Source organism: Triticum dicoccoides, chromosome 7A (assembly GCF_002162155.2).
Source record: "Triticum dicoccoides isolate Atlit2015 ecotype Zavitan chromosome 7A, WEW_v2.0, whole genome shotgun sequence".
In the NCBI taxonomy this organism is placed as follows: Eukaryota; Viridiplantae; Streptophyta; class Magnoliopsida; order Poales; family Poaceae; genus Triticum; species Triticum dicoccoides.
This window is the reverse complement of record NC_041392.1, coordinates 46,800,653-46,818,403: the sequence shown is the minus strand read 5'-3', so window position 1 is coordinate 46,818,403 and position 17,751 is coordinate 46,800,653.

Below are 17,751 nucleotides of genomic sequence, written 5' to 3'. Positions count from 1 at the left end.
AAAGGTGTGTGGACAATTACCATGGGGATAAACCTAAAATTGTCGCCACAGATAAAAGTAGACACGATTTTGTAGCAAAAAATGCCACACATTTTTTTTTATAAATTGACATGCGTTAGAAACTAATTTTTCCATAACTTAAAAACATACAAGAAAACTGAAAGATATACGTTTGAACCAAAGTTTTTTTAAATTTGCCATGCGAATATTTACAAACTCTCCCAAAAACCATTTATGGAAATATTTGTGACTATTTGCCATGCAAATATTTACAAAACTCCCCAATAATTCCATCATGGCAAAATATAATTTGTAGCACAGAAATTTTCCTTTTATGTACCATGGGAAATATCTTTCTTTTGGAAAGTGGCAAATTTCCTTCCTTTGTACCATGGCAAATTTACCTAGTGGGACATTGATTTTTTTAGACCATGGAAAATTTACTTCATGAAACACGGTAATTATTATTTTTTGACCATGGCAAATTTACTTCGTGGACCGTGGTATTTTCTTTTTGTGTGTGATGGCAAATTTTATGCATAGAGCAAGGATTTTTTTTTGTATCATGGAAAATTTAGTTCATGGGCCATGGCAAAATTATTGAAGATTCCTTTTTATATTTTTGATTTTGTTCTCTAACACGGCAAACTTATTTTTGGCACCATTGCAATTTTATTTTGTACCATGGAAAAAAATCAATTTCGAAACCTATGCACCATAACGAAAAATTACCATCAATTTTATACGGTAAAAAATGATGGACATATAATTACACGTTAATTTGTAAGGAAGTTTTTGTAGGAACGTGGATTTATGCTTTAAAAGGATGGCAAATTTCAGGAATTTGCCAATGGACAATGAGACAAGTGTAAAATGTGCTGGGACACATGAAAATAATAAAATTGCCATAATCTAATTAATAAATTTTAATTGGTCTAATTATATTTGTTTTTCCATAGTCTAAAGAATAAAATTGCCGTACTACATAAGTTGAAAATGCCATGGTATAAATATACTACAATGGGAAGTTTTTGCAGGAATATGGATTTATGCTTTGAAAGGATGGCCAATTTTAGGAATTTTCCATTGGACACATGAGACAAGTTCAATATGTGTTAGGACACATACAAATAATAAAATTGCCATAGTTTAATTAAATTTTTTGCCATGGACTAATGAAAAAATTTGCCATGGTCTAAAGAATATATTTTATGTACTACATAAATAGAAAATGCCATTGTATAAAATAATAAAAATTGCAATGGAAAGTTCGTCACGCAAAATTAAGTTGTGGCACACGATTGCATCATTAAATACGATGTTAGATGCATATAAGAAGAATAAAAATCGACTAAGCATGAATAACAAAGACATACTAATTTTTAAAAAACAAAATAAGTATTATCTAGAGGTAGAATGAATTAAGAGAATGGTTTTACTATAAAAGAAGAAATAAAATGAAGAAAAATGCAAAGCAAATGATGACCAAAATTTGCAACAGATTTCGTAGAACTTGCATTGTTCCACAATATGCAATAATAAGCATATAGTAGTACAACTTTAATAATTATTATGATTCAAGTAGGTCACTTACAAAATGAATTTCATAAGTTCCTAACAGAAAACTAAGTAGTGGCAGACGATTGCAACACCAAATACATGGTCCTGTGGACAGAAATTGGGATAATCCGATGGCCAAAAAGCGGACTGAGCCATAATAGCAAAGACATTATAAAAAATTGAAGGCTGAATGAATTAAGGCATTGGTATTACATTAAAAGAAGAAATAAAATGACGAAAAAACTCAAGGAATTGATGACAAATTTTACAGTGGACTTAGTAGGACTTGCACTATTTGGCAATATGCAATAACAAACATACATTGTAACTTCAATAATTATTATGACTAAAGTAGATCACTTACAAAATAAATTATATTTTAAGTTCTAACACAACTAAGTTCTAGCATGATTGCAACATCAAATACAATGTCATATGCGCAAATATTAGAGAAAAACCGATAGTCAAATAATCAATTTAGCATGAAGAAACAAAGACATCAAAACATCAGCGTTGGAAATTAATCGATTAATAAGCATAGTTAACCGAACGGTAATTTACGTGTCTTGTTGGTGTAATCGTTGTACGCAACCACCTTGCTCGTTGACTTGTGCGTGCTTCTCCTGTTTTACAGCACCTTTGCAGGCTCAACCTAAAGTTTGTTTTCATGCTCGAGTACCGACTTAATGCTATAAAGAAATGAAAACATTACTAAATGGTAAACCTCCTGGTCATTAAATAGATCAAAAAAGTCGAAAAACATGATCAGTCAAGGCCTTACAGAAAGCATACAACACAAGCATCTATTAGAACTACTGCCAGTTTGACTATGCTATATGTTGAATTAAAAAAAGGAAAGAAGAATATATTGAATACAAAAGGAAAGCAAATTTTAGTGGCAGATGCTCTTTGATGAGGGAATGGTTTTGTGCCCCCGAGATCCATAGGAGCCATCACTATCAGGCTAGACCCAAGAGTTGGAGAACCTCAATGGTGCGATATGGTGATTGGAGAGAAGAGCTAGCTGGCAAGGAACCAGTACCGAGATGGACCAGTGGAACAAGCCCATCGCAGTTTGCACCCGAGTTATATAACCCTAGTCGTGTTGAGTATATAACGCAGGCAAGGGAGCATACAACGATAATAAGACATTCTTGATCATCCTAGAGATAGGGTTTCACCTACCACCATCTTCCTCCTATCTACCGCCAGGCCGAGAGCTTGTAACCCAAGAAATAAATCTCTCTAGTGATCCACCCGGCCGTTGGCGAGCACTCGAGTAATACAACCACCAAAGGTAGGAGCAGGTACTGACCTTCTCTCGGAGGGCCCAAACCTAGGTAAAATCCATGTCTCATTCCTTGCCATCTTGATCTTCCACTCACACGCCCCTCTGAATAAATACGTCGGCGACAGACGAGACTACATGTTATGAAACACCAACAATTGGTGCACCAGGTAGGGGTGGCACTCACGGATCTGTTGAATGAGTCAAGATGGTCCCTTTAACCTGCCCTCGAACGGTGGCTTCTCGTCGTGTCGAGCCCCCTCCCTTGGTCCCCGCCACTTTGTCTCCTCTAAAGTGGTGAGCCGAATCCTCGTTGTCGCCATCGGCCAGCCCTTCTAGTTTGGGTGCCTCAGCTTTAGAGTCGACAGTCATGGCGACCTACGTGCCTGCAACGCTAAACCCCGCCACGCGGAGGCCCGAATGCTTGCCCAACAACCAACGATGAGTCCACAGAAGCTTCCAGGCGGCGGAGGCCCCATAACCAGAAGGCGTCTGACAACTGAGGCGGGGCACACCCCTAAAAAACTGAGGAGGAGCACATGACAACATAACTGGACCATCCCAAGTGGAGGATGCTCCCTTCACGACCAGAGGTCTCGACACCGCACCAACAAGTGTCGCTTCCTTCTCAGGTACCACGTCGAAGGCTTCCCCTCTACGTCTCTTAGTCCACAAGCTTGGCTCGCATGTGCACTACACATCCACAAACTTCCAAAGTGTGGCAGTCGGGTATACAAACTTGGCACGTCCACACATGGTGGCAAAAAAGTACCTAACCAATCAGATCACGCCATCTGCCAGCCACGTCCGACCTGTTGGATGTGCGTGACATCGTTGTTTGTGAATACCCCCTTCCTATTTCCTAAAGTAACTCGCAACACCCTCGTGTAATTTTGTTAATAAAACTCGTCAAGTCATGGATAATTAAGTTGCAGTCCCTAATGGTTGTTTGGAGAGCTCACACATTGCAAAGCAGGCCGTGTAAAGATTTGGGTGCTGCAACTCGCTCTTTTTTTTGAAAGATCCAGTGTTCACTGGCTTTTCATTGATTTAGCAGAAGGAGATTACAAAGTTTTGGTAAGGGCGTGTTTGGTTGCCCGCATTAGGCCCAGCCTGGCCCGCGCGGGAAGAAAGTGGCCCGTTTGGTTGCCTGCTTTCACTGTGCGGCCCGCATTGCATGGAACTTAAAGCACGTCCAGGCCAGGCCCAGGGGAAATGCATGAATTAGCAGTAGCTCGCGAGCCTGACTCGTGCGAGGCAGGGGAGAGCGACGCGCTTCTCCCCTCGTGCGAGCAGGGGAGATGGCGCGAGCTCGCCCGCGTCGCCGAAAAATCGGCGGGAGGATTTTGGCTCACCTCCCGCCGAGTCCACCCCTATTTAGCCCCTCCCTCATTGCCCCAACTCCCGCCACCATTCTCCCTCCGTTCGAGCTTTCCCGCTGACGCGCATCGGCACCGACGAGCAGGTAAGCGGCGCATCTTCATCGGCCGGCGGTCCACGGCGTCACCGCTCCTTCACCGGCCGACATTGATCTTCCATGACCGTCCCCCCTCGTTCTCAAGCTGCAGCCATGGCCTCTATGAGTTCAATCCCCTTTCTCTCTGTTCCTTCTAGCTAGATCTGAGTTGCAGCTAGGGTTTGATCTAGATGCATGGTTGATTAGTGGTCTGATCTATGAGCTGCTATGGTTGATTGCTATGCTGCGGTTGCAATTTGTGGTAGGGCTAGATGTTGAAGCATGTGGTAGGCTAGATTAGTAGTAGAGTTTGAAGTTGAACCTTGTGCTTGTGTTGAATCATGCTTAGATCTGTGATTTGTAGCTATTGTTTGTCCATATGTAGCATGCTGTTTGTTGTAGTTTTATGTTCCTGCTCATAGATTTTCTGGTCTGCTTGGTATGATAGCGATGAATCATGTGCTTACTATGACAGTGATGAACCATGTAATTGTATGCTTCTGCTTTCATGGATTGTCCGGTATAACTACAAAAAAAGACACATCTGTGACATTTTGGGCCGAACGAATTTTTTTCTGTCATACATATGACACTTCTATGACGATGATTGTGACAAAACCCGGTATCATCATAGATGTGGTGGGCTCCTACTTCTATGACAAAAAATCATGATAGAAAATGGGCTTTTCATCCTGGGCGGGCCGAGACGCAGCTGCATGACATTTTTTGGGCCTTCCATGATGGAAAAAACCATGGTAGAAGCGAGGGCGAGGAAAATTTCGGGGAGTTCCCGGTTATGGTGGGAGGTCGGGGGCCGAGCGATGCACGTTTCTCTCATACACGTACGCGCGTGTGTGCGAGGCGTTGGCTCTAACTGAACCCGAGCGAGGCGTTGAGCTCTAACTGAACCCGAGCGATTGCACTATAGGCTACGCGTTACTGAACCCGAGCGATCGATCGATGGCTATTAACTGAACCCGATCGAGCGATTCCTTCGCTGCTGCTGCTAACTGAAGCCGATCGATGCTGCCTCTGGGATGAACAGTGAGCACTGTGGCGGGGGGGGGGGGGTTGGATAAACAATGAGCGGTGGCGTTGCCTCTGGATGAACAGGACCCCGTGGTGTGGTGGAGGGCTGGATGAACAGTAGACAGTGGAGGGTGCCCGTGGAGGGGTGGATGAACAGGACCCCGTGGTGTGGAGGGCTGGATGAACAGTAGACAATGGAGGGGTGCCCGTGGAGGGGTGGTTGAACAGGACCCCGTGGTGTGGAGGGCTGGATGAACAGTAGACGGTGGAGGGGTGGTTGAACAGTAGCCGGTGGAGTAGCGCACGGTGGAGGCTGGATGAACAGGAGCCCGTGGAGGCTGGAGGAGGTCGACGGTAGCCCGTGGAGGCTAGAGGAGGTCGACAGTGGAGATGAACAGTATCCCGTGGAGTCCCGTTTTACGGTACGCCACACCCCTCCCGATGAACAGGACCCCCGTTTCGACCGTAGCGCTCCAACACAAGTCCGTTTTGTCCGTTTTGCGGTACGCCACACCCCTCCCGATCAACAGGACCCCCGTTTCGACCGTAGGAGGTTCATTTCCTCCGTTTTGCGGTACCCGACACCCCTCCCGATGAGCAGGATCCCGTTTCGAACGTGGCCGGTCAAATACAAGGCCGTTTCCTCCGTTGTGCGGTACGCCAGGCCTCGTTTCCATCGCCTGTTCCATCCAAGCCCTCCCGATGAACACGACCACGCATTCCGTTGCGACCCAGCCGGTTGGCTCCCATGCGTTCTGTTGCCTTTCCGATGAACACGACGCATTCCGTTGCCTCCCCATGAACACGACGCATTCTGGTGCCTCCCCATGAACACGACGATGACGTTGTTTCTCCGTTCCGACCCAGCCATGTACACGAGCCCTGGCCGTAAGTATGCGCGAGTAGGCGTTCGAGACCCCGCCCGTATGTACACATACGTGGCCGTATTTTCTTTCTTGCACACTGGCCGCTGTACGTACTTGTACATGCTACGTGCACGTCTCTACTACGACACGTGCGCGCCTCTACTACGACACGTGCGCGCCTCTACATCGACCAGTATGTATGCACACGTTCGCGACCAGAATGACAACGCTACGTACGCTTCGACCAGGTGGGTCCCGACTGTCAGGCACTTCCTTGCCTGCGAAAATGTAGCTGGTGGGTCCCAGCAGTCAGGGGGGCGAATCGTTTTGTTTTTTTTGCCCGGACGCACTTACTTACGTGCGAAGGTGTAGTTGCTGGGTCCCAGCAGTCAGGGGGCGAATCGTTTTCTTTTTGCCCGGACGCACTTCCTTGTGTGCGAAGGTGTAGCTGGTGGGTCCCACCAGTTAGGGGGGCGAATCATTTTTTTGCCCGGACGCACTTCCTTGCGTGTGAAGATGTAGCTGGTGGGTCCTAGCAGTTAGGGGCAAATGTTTTTTTTCATGAAATACGGTGGCCCGTCCGGTGGGTCCCTGCTGTCAGGTGGAGGAATAATTATTTTGCACGTAATAAGGAGGCACTTCCTTGCTGCGGTCGTGGACCCAGCTGTCAGCCTCTCCACGTACAGTCCACATCTGATGGAAGCCGTTCCTTGACCACGTTGACCACGCCGCGCCGAGAGCACCAGGGCGGTGGATGACGGCGAGACCTAGGAAGGGGACGACGCGGAGCCGGGGAAGACGCAGCAGTGGATGCCCACGCGTAGAGGAGTACGAGGGTTCACTGGTATGCTGCGGTGTGAGGCTGCCGTCGCCGCAGAATAATAGGGGGTGTGGGTGAGTAGAGGGATGGCATGGCCAGCGGTGGGAGTAGTAGGGGGCGGTGAGGCCTCCGCCGCATCACAGTCGACCACGGGAGGCAGGAGCACGAGGCACGACCAGCGCTGGTTTGGGCGGCTGGAGCAAGAAGACCAGAGGTTGAAGAAGCACTACGGCCGTTGGATGGACATCGTACGGTCACTGGAGCTAGAATCGTGCATATTGACTAAGTTGACAAAGCCCTCCGTCCTCATCAACTTAGTAGGCCCACAAGTCAGCCTGCCACTATACTGGGTCCCAGCTAACAGGGGGAGTATCATTTTTTTTGTGCGTAATAAGGAGGCACTTCCTTGGGTGCGAAGATATAGCTGGTGTGTCCAAGCTGTCAGCGGCGGTAACGTTTTTTTCACGAAATACAGAAGCCCTTTCGGTGGGTCCATGATGTCAGGTGGAGGAATCATTATTTTGCGCGTAATAACGACGCATTTCCTTGCGTGCGACCGTGGACCCAGCTGTCGGCCTCTCCACGTACAGTCCACTTCAGATGCATGTCGGTCGTTGACCACGTTGACCAGGCCGCGCCGAGAGCACCAGGGCGGTGGACGACAACGAGGCCTAGGAAGGGAACGACACGGAGGCAGGGAAGACTCGGCAGTTGTTTCCCACGCGGAGAGGAATACGACTGTACGGGGGTTTACAGGTTCGTCTGCCGTCACCGGAGAATAACATCATGTGTGGGTGAGTAGAGGGATGGCTAGGCCAGCGATGGGAGTACGGTGGGGCGGTGAGGCCTGCGCGGCAGCAGACCCGGCCGCGGGGAGGAGGGAGCAGGCAGTCCTGCCGGCGCTTGTTTGAGCGGCTAGAGCAGGAAGAGCAGAGATTGAAGAAGCACGATGACCGTTGGATGGCCATCCAACAGTCACTGCTTGTGTGCCAACCTTTTTTAGGAAAGCCTCAAATCTGTGGAAAACAGCATACAACCTATCTGCCATTATTTCTAATAATTTACAGCCCATTTGCTAATTATTAAGGTTTTTTTGGAGCCCATATTTTTTGTTAGCATTACAGCCCATATTGTGGCCACGGTTAAAAAATTATACGAAATTTTGCATATTTTGGTGCGGTCCGGACTGTTTTTAATCTCGAAATTTCGGCTCACATTCAAACTGATTTTAAAAATAAATGTATATCAATATAAAATCCAACAAATTCTCCACGCATAAAAATTAATGTAATTTAAAACCTCGAAATGAAAAAAAGATATTTGAAACTAATTGCCGGTTTGATGTGTTTTAAAAATGTACACCCCATTTCTCATTACTGATGGGCCATTTTCTCGGCCAGCTGAATGAAAACTCTCCTCGTCTTGAAAGATTTGCAGCCCAACAGGCCTGACAAAGCGACTTTCTTGGCAAATCACAAAAAAACTGGGCTGTGGCCGTGGACCCAGCTGTCAGCCTCTCCACGTACAGTACTCTTCAGATGGAATGTCGTTGACCATGTTGACCACGCCGTGCCGAGAGCACCAAGGCGGTGGACGACGGCGAGGCCTAGGAAGGGGACGACGCGGAGCCGGGGAAGACGCGGCAGTGGATGCTCACGCGGAGAGGAGTACGAGGGTTTACTGGTTCGGCTGCGGTGTGAGGCTGCCGTCGCCGCAGGGCCTGGCTAGCGGTGTGAGTAGTAGGAGGCGATGATGCCTCAACGGCAGCACAGCCGACCACTAGAGGCAGGAGCAGGCGGTCTCCCCGGCGCTGGTTTGGGCGGCTGGTGCAAGAAGAGCAGCGATTGAAGAAGCAACAGGACCGTTCAATTCAAATCCAACGGTTACTGCTGCTAGAATCGTTTGTTGACTAAGTTGAGAATCCCTGCATACGCGTCAACTTAGTGGACCCAGCTGTCAGCCTCTCCACGTACAGTACTCTTCCGATGGAAGTCGGTCGTTGACCACATTGACCACGCCGCGCCAAGAGCACCACGGTGGTGGACGACGACGAGGCCTAGGAAGGGGACGACACGGAGCCGGGGAAGACGCGGCAGTGGATGCCCACACGAAGAGGAGTACGAGGGTTCACTGGTTCGGCTGCGGTGTGAGGCTGCCATCGCCGCAGAATAACAGGTGGAGTGGGTGAGTGGAGGGATGGCCTGACCAGTGGTGGGAGTAGTATGAGGACGGTGAGGCCTCTGCGGCAGCACAGCCGGCCACGGGAGGCAGAAGCATGCGGCACGACCGGCGCTGCTTTGGGCGGCTGGGGCAAGAAGACTAGAGGTTGAAGAAGCACTACAGCCGTTGGGTGGACATCGTTGACCACGCCGCGCCGAGAGCACCAGCACGGTGGACGACGGCGAGGCCTACGAAGGGAACGACACGGAGCCGGGGAAGACACGAAAGTGGCTGCCCATGCGGTGGAGAGTACGAGGGTTGACTGGTTCGGCTGCTGTCGTCGGAAAATAACAGGAGGTGTGGATGAGTAGAGGGATAGACAGGCCAGGGATGCGAGTATGATGGGGCCGTTAGGCCTGCCCGGCAGCACTGCCGGCCACGCGAGGCGGGAGTAGGCGGTTCCGACAGCGCTGGTTTGGGCGACTCGGGCAGGAAGATCAGAGACTGAAGAAGCACGACTGCCGTTAGATTGACATCTAACGGTGTGACGCTGGTAGAGTCGATTGTTGACTAAGTTTCTTTTTTGAGAAACCTTGTGTACGCATGAACTTAGTAGGCCCACTAGCCAGCCTCTAAATCTGTGGCAGACAACATAAAGCCCATTTGCTATTTTTTATAATTTGCAGCCCATTTGCTAATTCTTAAGTAATTTATTACAGCCCATCTTCTGTCCAGGACCACGGTCAAAAAGTTCAACCTTATTTTGCATATTTCGGTGGAGTCCGAACTGTTGTAATCTCGAAATGATAAACATTTTTTTAAGAACTTATTGATTTGCCAAAAAGTCAGTTTGTTTTTGTAAGCAAATAAGACGTGGGACAATTGAGTTGGTTTAAGGGAAAACCAGTGGTAAAAAAATCAGCGCTGGGTGGGAAAAAACAACAAAAATAAGGTATAAATATGAAAAGGGAATTTTATGTGTTTTCAATATAATAATACGTGTATATGAACTAGTAAAACTATAGGTAGAGATTAGAAAACGGATGTAGGACATGCGTTTCAAGAGGAAAATAAAATAATGCTGTGTGTTTGATTCAGTAAAAAAACTGCCTGCGGATGTTGTAAGGCAAAATATAACTAACGCTGGCGGGCCAGAGGCCAGTAGATACCTGCTGGATCTTTGTGCCCCGTTGTCATCATGGGCTGGGTCTGTTAAAAACAAAACCAAACCTGGGCAGTCTACAGCCCAGTTGAAACTTGCTCGACCTGAAAAAACAATATACGTGCTCAATAAACGAGAGAATTCTGCAAGTACAGACTGATAACTGGGATGCAGCAAGGATATTGTTTTTTTATCGTGATAATAAGTGCATGCACTTGTTTCAAAAAAATTGGAGAACTGGGAATTCGAACGGCGGGTGCTTATGCTACCCATCAAATAAAAATCAGGTGCCTGAAAATTCGTTTTGAAACAAATGATTCAGCTTTATATCCACGTCGACCCTTGGCATGATGGTTGGAAGCAAATGCAAGTTCATACCAAAAGATCGTTAACAACAATACCAACTTGCGGACGACAAGGTAGTACAACTACCAATACCAAACTAACGTATAATCTTTTTACTCCTAGCCCTAGTGTTCGTCTGGTAGAAAATCTTGCAGAGGACCAGCTCCCGCTCCTTCTCTTGCACCAGGTCCCCGAGGTGGTACTGGTGCATCACCCAGTTGGTCCTCTGCTGGTCGAAGTTCTTGTTGGTGTGCAGCACCAGAACCTTTTTTGCTGCCCGTCTGCCGGCCGTTGACCATTACCGGCAATGTATTGCCGGTCTTGTGCCACATAACGTGCATTCCGCACTCCGACTATATCTTGCGACGCGTCCACGTGCCCCTTTTGAACGCCCTGGAATTGCGCTGGAAGAAATGCTTCCTTAGGCCACTTAGTGTGATACCTGCAGTATTGTGGAATACAAGTTTTAGTGTACCTAGTTGGCATTTTCATAACATCTTTGGCATGTTGCAGTCACTTGTTTCACTTTTTATTAACTGTCAAATTGTAATTGCATCACCAGGTCTGCGTCTAAAAAGAAAAATAGAGCTATAAACAAAGGAATATGTTTGTGCAAGTAGACGGCCGATCGGTGTCTTACCTGGAAGTTTCTCAGGTTGGGTGTAGCATATGTCATGCTCGCTGTCGATGGTTGGTATGAACAAATCGATGACAGACTGAAATCTCGCGCTGTCAGCACTCACTTTGGCCTCAAGGTGCTCGATCAACTCCTGATCTGTGGGATCGAACTTGACGCCAGCCGGCAGCACCGGCCAATCCTTCTTCGACTTGCATCGGTAATTCCAATTATATGGTACTCAATGTATGATCAATCGACTGTTTTAAGTGAATGATGAAAGATTTCGACAGATAAGTGATACTCCAAATCTGAAGCCCAGAATACCCGAACACGCCGTCGGGATTCTTGTGTTACCTCATGCGTAGCGTGTTGTCACGTCAATTCAATGTGTGGACATGATGAATAATTTGACCGACGTATACTAGTACTGCTACTGTACTACTTACTAGTCGTATTTAGTGTCACAATTTATACATAGATTAACTAACAAGTACGCACTTGAAGCCTAACTAATATATTTTACACTATAAGTTGTAAGTCAATAAAATTTGCATTTTATGTATATTTTACACTATATTTTTACGTTTGTAATTTTAGGTAACATAAAATATTTTTTACGACTATTATAATTTTCTTACGTTCTCTTTTTATTATGAAGTAAGAGAAAATTTACGGAACGTAAAAATACGGTGTATTGATGTTAAAATAGAGGGGGGTGAAGAATAACTATTCGTCACCCAGGGTGACGAATAGCGCGACCCTAGTAATACTATTCATCACCCAGGGTGCAAAATACGTTATTCTTCACCCGAGGTAATGTTACGATCGTTTCAAATATAAATTACATTTCGCTACATTCATATTGATTTTACTACGTAAAATTTGGCATAAGAAAACCAAAATATAGGTTTTAAGTCTAGAAAATTTGCATTTTATGTATATTTTACACTATATTTTTACGTTTGTAATTTTAGATCACATAAAATATTTTTTACGATAATTATAATTTTCTTACGTTCTCTTTTTATGTATGAAGTAAGAGAAAATTTACGGAACGTAAAAATACAGTGTATTGATGTTAAAATAAAGGGGGTGAAGAATAACTATTCGTCACCCAGGGTGACGAATAACGCGACCCTAGTAATACTATTCATCACCCAGGGTGCAAAATATGTTATTCTTCACCTGAGGTAATGTTACGATCGTTTCAAATATAAATTACATTTCGCATACATTCATATTGATTTTACTACATAAAATTTGGCATAAGAAAACAAAAATATAGGTTTTAAGTCTAGAAAATTTGCATTTTATATATATTTTACACTATATTTTTACGTTTGTAATTTTAGGTAACATAAAATATTTTTTACGACAATTATAATTTTCTTACGTTTTCTTTTTATGTATGAAGTAAGAGAAAATTTACGGAACGTAAAAATACGGTGTATTAATGTTAAAATAGAGGGGGGTGAAGAATAACTATTCGTCACCCAGGGTGACGAATAGCGCGACTAGTAATACTATTCATCACTCAGTGTGCAAAATACGTTATTCTTCACCCGAGATAATGTTACGATCATTTCAAATATAAATTACATTTCGCATACATTCATATTGATTTTACTACGTAAAATTTGGCATAAGAAAACAAAAATATAGGTTTTATGTCTAGAAAATTTGCATTTTATGTATATTTTACACTATATTTTTACGTTTGTAATTTTAGGTAACATAAAATATATTTTTTGATAATTAAAATTTTCTTACATTCTCTTTTTATGTATGAAGTAAGAGAAAATTTATGGAACGTAAAAATACGGTGTATTGATGTTAAAATAGAGGGGGGTGAAGAATAACTATTCGTCACCCAGGGTGACGAATAGCGCGACCCTAGTAATACTATTCATCACCCAGGGTGCAAAATACATTATTCTTCACCCGAGGTAATGTTACGATCGTTTCAAATATAAATTACATTTCTCATACATCCATATTGATTTTACTACGTAAAATTTGGCATAAGAAAACAAAACTATAGGTTTTAAGTCTAGAAAATTTGCATTTTATGTATATTTTACACTATATTTTTACGTTTGTAATTTTAGGTAACATCAAATATTTTTTACGGCAATTATAATTTTCTTACGTTCTCTTTTTATGTATGAAGTAAGTGAAAATTTACGGAACGTAAAAATACGGTGTATTGATGTTAAAATAGAGGGGGTGAAGAATAACTATTCGTCACCCAGGGTGACGAATAGCGCAACCCTATATATTCATCACCCAGGGTGCAAAATACGTTATTTTTCACCCGAGGTAATGTTACGATCGTTTAAAATATAAATTACATTTCGCATACATTCATATTGATTTTACTACGTAAAATTTGGCATAAGAAAACAAAAATATAGGTTTTAAGTCTAGAAAATTTGCATTTATGTATATTTTACACTATATTTTTACATTTGTAATTTTAGGTAACATAAAATATTTTTTACGACTATTATAATTTTCTTACATTCTCTTTTTATGTATGAAGTAAGAGAAAATTTATGGAACGTAAAAATACGGTGTATTGATGTTAAAATAAAGGGGGGTGAAGAATAACTATTCGTCATCCAGGGTGACGAATAGCGTGACCCTATATATATGGCTTCTCCACAGCATCTCCATCATCATTATCAGTACATCCTATGCAGGTGAGTTAGGATGCACTTGATCCCAGGAATGTATCTATTCTTCAAACCAGAGGAGTGCTTCAAACTAACAACAGTACATAATATCCAACAAAAGAGGGTCGTGCTACAGCAGCAGAATACATGGCTCAGTCTAGATATCAGCACGAATCAAGTTGTGCATATTTGCTGTTGGCATGAACCACATCGCCGCATGTCGGGTTTGCAAAAGCCATCCATCGCATGGAAGCTTGATGCCTTTCACACACTGAAAATTATCTGGCAACAAGCTGTGTCGACGAATCTCTGGATATGGTGATTCATGAAACCCATGGTATGATGTGTAAACACATCCTCCCCTCGCGAATGGAAGTTGCATAGCGCAGTAATCATCGCCGGTGATATGATCGATGATTGGTTGGATGATCGGATAATTGAGCCCGAGGAACAAGGAGTGGTTGCCGAGGCTGTAAACCCGCCTCCAGTTGAATACGCCTGGCCCAACGGAGCTGGGATCTTTCTCGAACACGAAGCAGCCATAGCCATCAATGTCACGAACGCCCCATGCATTGTACTGCATGTGGTTTGATGTAATGGTTTGGTCAATTTGGTACGTGCGAATGAGTATCAAATGACCGCCGTCAGTTGAACGAGCGATAAACCATCACCCATCGGCTGGTATGATTCCAGGTCCTGGAATCATGAAGGCCAGCGCATTTGTGTCTGCTGCAACAATTCAAATTGGAGACCAAAAGGGCAAAAGTAAACAATCATGTTTAGAGTATGTGTGGAATTAAGATTATTATAACAGTGACACATATCATAGACAGAGAATTGCAATGCCGTGGTCATAATCATACCCAAAGTTTAAAAAATAAGCCAATGGCTTTCATATTCTAGCAATATGTCACGGTTCAAACATCATGTAACAATGAGAGGAAAACAGCTATGACAGCGCCTACTCATATTCTACCATAGCACTTACTACTACTATTCTCATATCAACTCTAAGCAATAACATGCGTTGTTATAAAAGTCTTGTAAACGAGAGTAACATATAGCAATCATGATGTTATGCTCATAATATGTATTCTAAAAATCATTAGATGCCAATTGTTCTCATATCAACTCTAACAATAACATGTGTGGTCATAAAAATCTAGGAAATGAGAGGAACATATAGCAATGATGTGGTTATAGACATGCTATGCATTCTAAATTTGTAACAAATGAATAGGCAGTCGTATTCATAAGGTAAAGATGAGGTGAGATAGAACAATTACACGACGATAGATTCCACCAGTATAGGCAGCCAATCTGTGCGTCGACCGCATAAACGATGCCATCATGCACTATAGCATCAGACAGAAATGTTTCCTCAACAGGATTGATGATGAGCCATAACCATGTATGGCGACCGGATTCTAGATAGACTAATCCCTTGTTGAACAAGGCAATGAGCTTGTAATCCATGTAGTCTTCTGATGGTGTGGGCACTTCGCAGATTACAACTTTCTGCAAACAGAGGTCGAGCCAAATCTTGACGCGTCTCGTGCGTAGTAGGCAGGAGTGTCCGCGGGCCGCGAGGCTCGATGGCGGCGGTATCCAACGATGGAAGGGTGACCTCTCGCTGGGTGTAGATATCCACGAGATGCCACAGACTACCGGTGTGGTGGATGAGGACGATCCAGTTGGCCTTCAGGCCCACTCAGTAGTGGCCGCGCATGAAGGACAGGTGGATGGGTAGTGGTAGCATGTCTTGGGGCACCACAACAACCTCCGTAGGATCGTCAAGTCGGTGTCTGGGCCACCTGCGAGGATCGGGCATCAGCAAGCAGGGTGTCTTGAAAAGAGCCGGTCAGTTGCAGAGACACCGAGCATGCGGCCAGACGGACAGTGCTGAGTAGGTCCATACGACTACAGATCTGCTCCAAGAGAACATCGGGGAGGGAATTCCAATCGCAGCTCTGCGTGTCAGTCGGTTTTGCCATTGGGGTTTTCGGTGCCTGCGAGCCAGCGAGGAAGTGGATTCTGGCGGGCGAGCGAAGAAGCTTCTCCTCGTGTGGCCGAGCAGTGAGCAGGGGGATATGGTACGCGCGAGCTACCAAGGAAGATAGCGCGGGCGGGCAACACTACAAAAAAAAGACACATCAGTGACATTTTGGGCCGAAAGAATTTTTTTTTCTGTCGTACATATGACACTTCTATGACGATAATTGTGACAAAACCCGGTATCATCATAGATGTGGTGGGCTCCTACTTCTATGAGAAAAAATCATGACAGAAGATGGGCTTTTCGTCCTGGGAGGGCCGGAGATGCAGCTGCTTGACATTCTTTGGGCCGTCCATGACGGAAAAAACCGTGGTAGACTCGAGGGCGAGGAAAATTTCGAGGAGTTCCCGGTTACGGTGGGAGGTCGGGGGCCGAGCGATGCGCGTTTCTCTCGTACACGTACGCGCGTGTGTGCGAGGCGTTGGCTCTAACTGAACCCGAGCGAGGCGTTGGGCTCTAACTGAACGCGAGCGATTGCACTGGAGGCTATGCGTTACTGAACCCGAGCGATCGATCGATGGCTGTTAACTGAACCCGATCGAGCGATTCCTTCGCTACTGCTGCTAAGTGAAGCCGATCGATGCTGCCTCTGGATGAACAGTGAGCATTGCAGGGGGATGGGGTGGGGGGGAGGGGGTTGGATGAACAGTTCCCGGTGGGGATGGATGAACAGGACCCGGTGGTGTTGCCTCTGGATGAACAGGACCCCGATCGATCGAGCCGGTTGGGGCTGGATGAACAGGACCCCGTGGAGGGCTGGATGAACAGGACCACCCCGTGAAGGGCAGGATGAACAGTAGCCCGTGGAGGGGTGGTTGAACAGGAGCCTGTGGAGAGGGCTGGTTGAACAGTAGCAGGTGGAGTAGCGCACGGTGGAGGCTGGATGAACAGGAGCCCGTGGATGAACAGTTGCAGGTGGAGGCTGGAGGAGGTCGACGATGGATGAACAGTAGCTCGTGGAGGCTGGAGGGGGTCGACGGTGGAGATGAACAGTATCCCGTGGAGTCCCGTTTTGCGGTACGTCACACCCCTCCCGATGAACAGGACCCCCGTTTCGACCGTAGCGCTCCAACACAAGTCCGTTTCCTCCGTTTTGCGGTACGCCACACCCCTCCCGATCAACAGGACCCCCGTTTCGACCGTAGCAGGTCCGTTTCCTCCGTTTTGCGGTATGCCACACCCCTCCCAATGAACATGATCCCGTTTCGAACGTGGCGGTCAAACACAAGGCCGTTTCCTCCGTTCTGCGGTACGCCAGGCCTCGTTTCCATCGCCTCTTCCGTCCAAGCCCTCCCGATGAACATGACCACGCATTCCGTTCTGACCCAGCCGGTTGGCTCCGACGCGTTCCGTTGCCTCCCGATGAACACGACGCATTCCGTTGCCTCCCCATGAACACGATGCATTTCGTTGCCTCCCCATGAACACGACGCATTCCTTTGCCTCCCCATGAACACGACGACGACGCTGTTTCTCCGTTCCAACCCAGCCATGTACACGAGCCCTGGCCGTACATATGCGCGAGTAGGCGTTCGAGACCCTGCCGGTATGTACGTACGTGGCCGTATTTTCTTTCTTGCACCCTGGCTGCTGTACGTACGTGTACATGCTACGTGCGCGCCTCTACTACGACACGTACACGCCTCTACTACGACACGTGCGCGCCTCTACATCGACCAGTATATATGTACGTACACGTTCACGACCAGAATGAC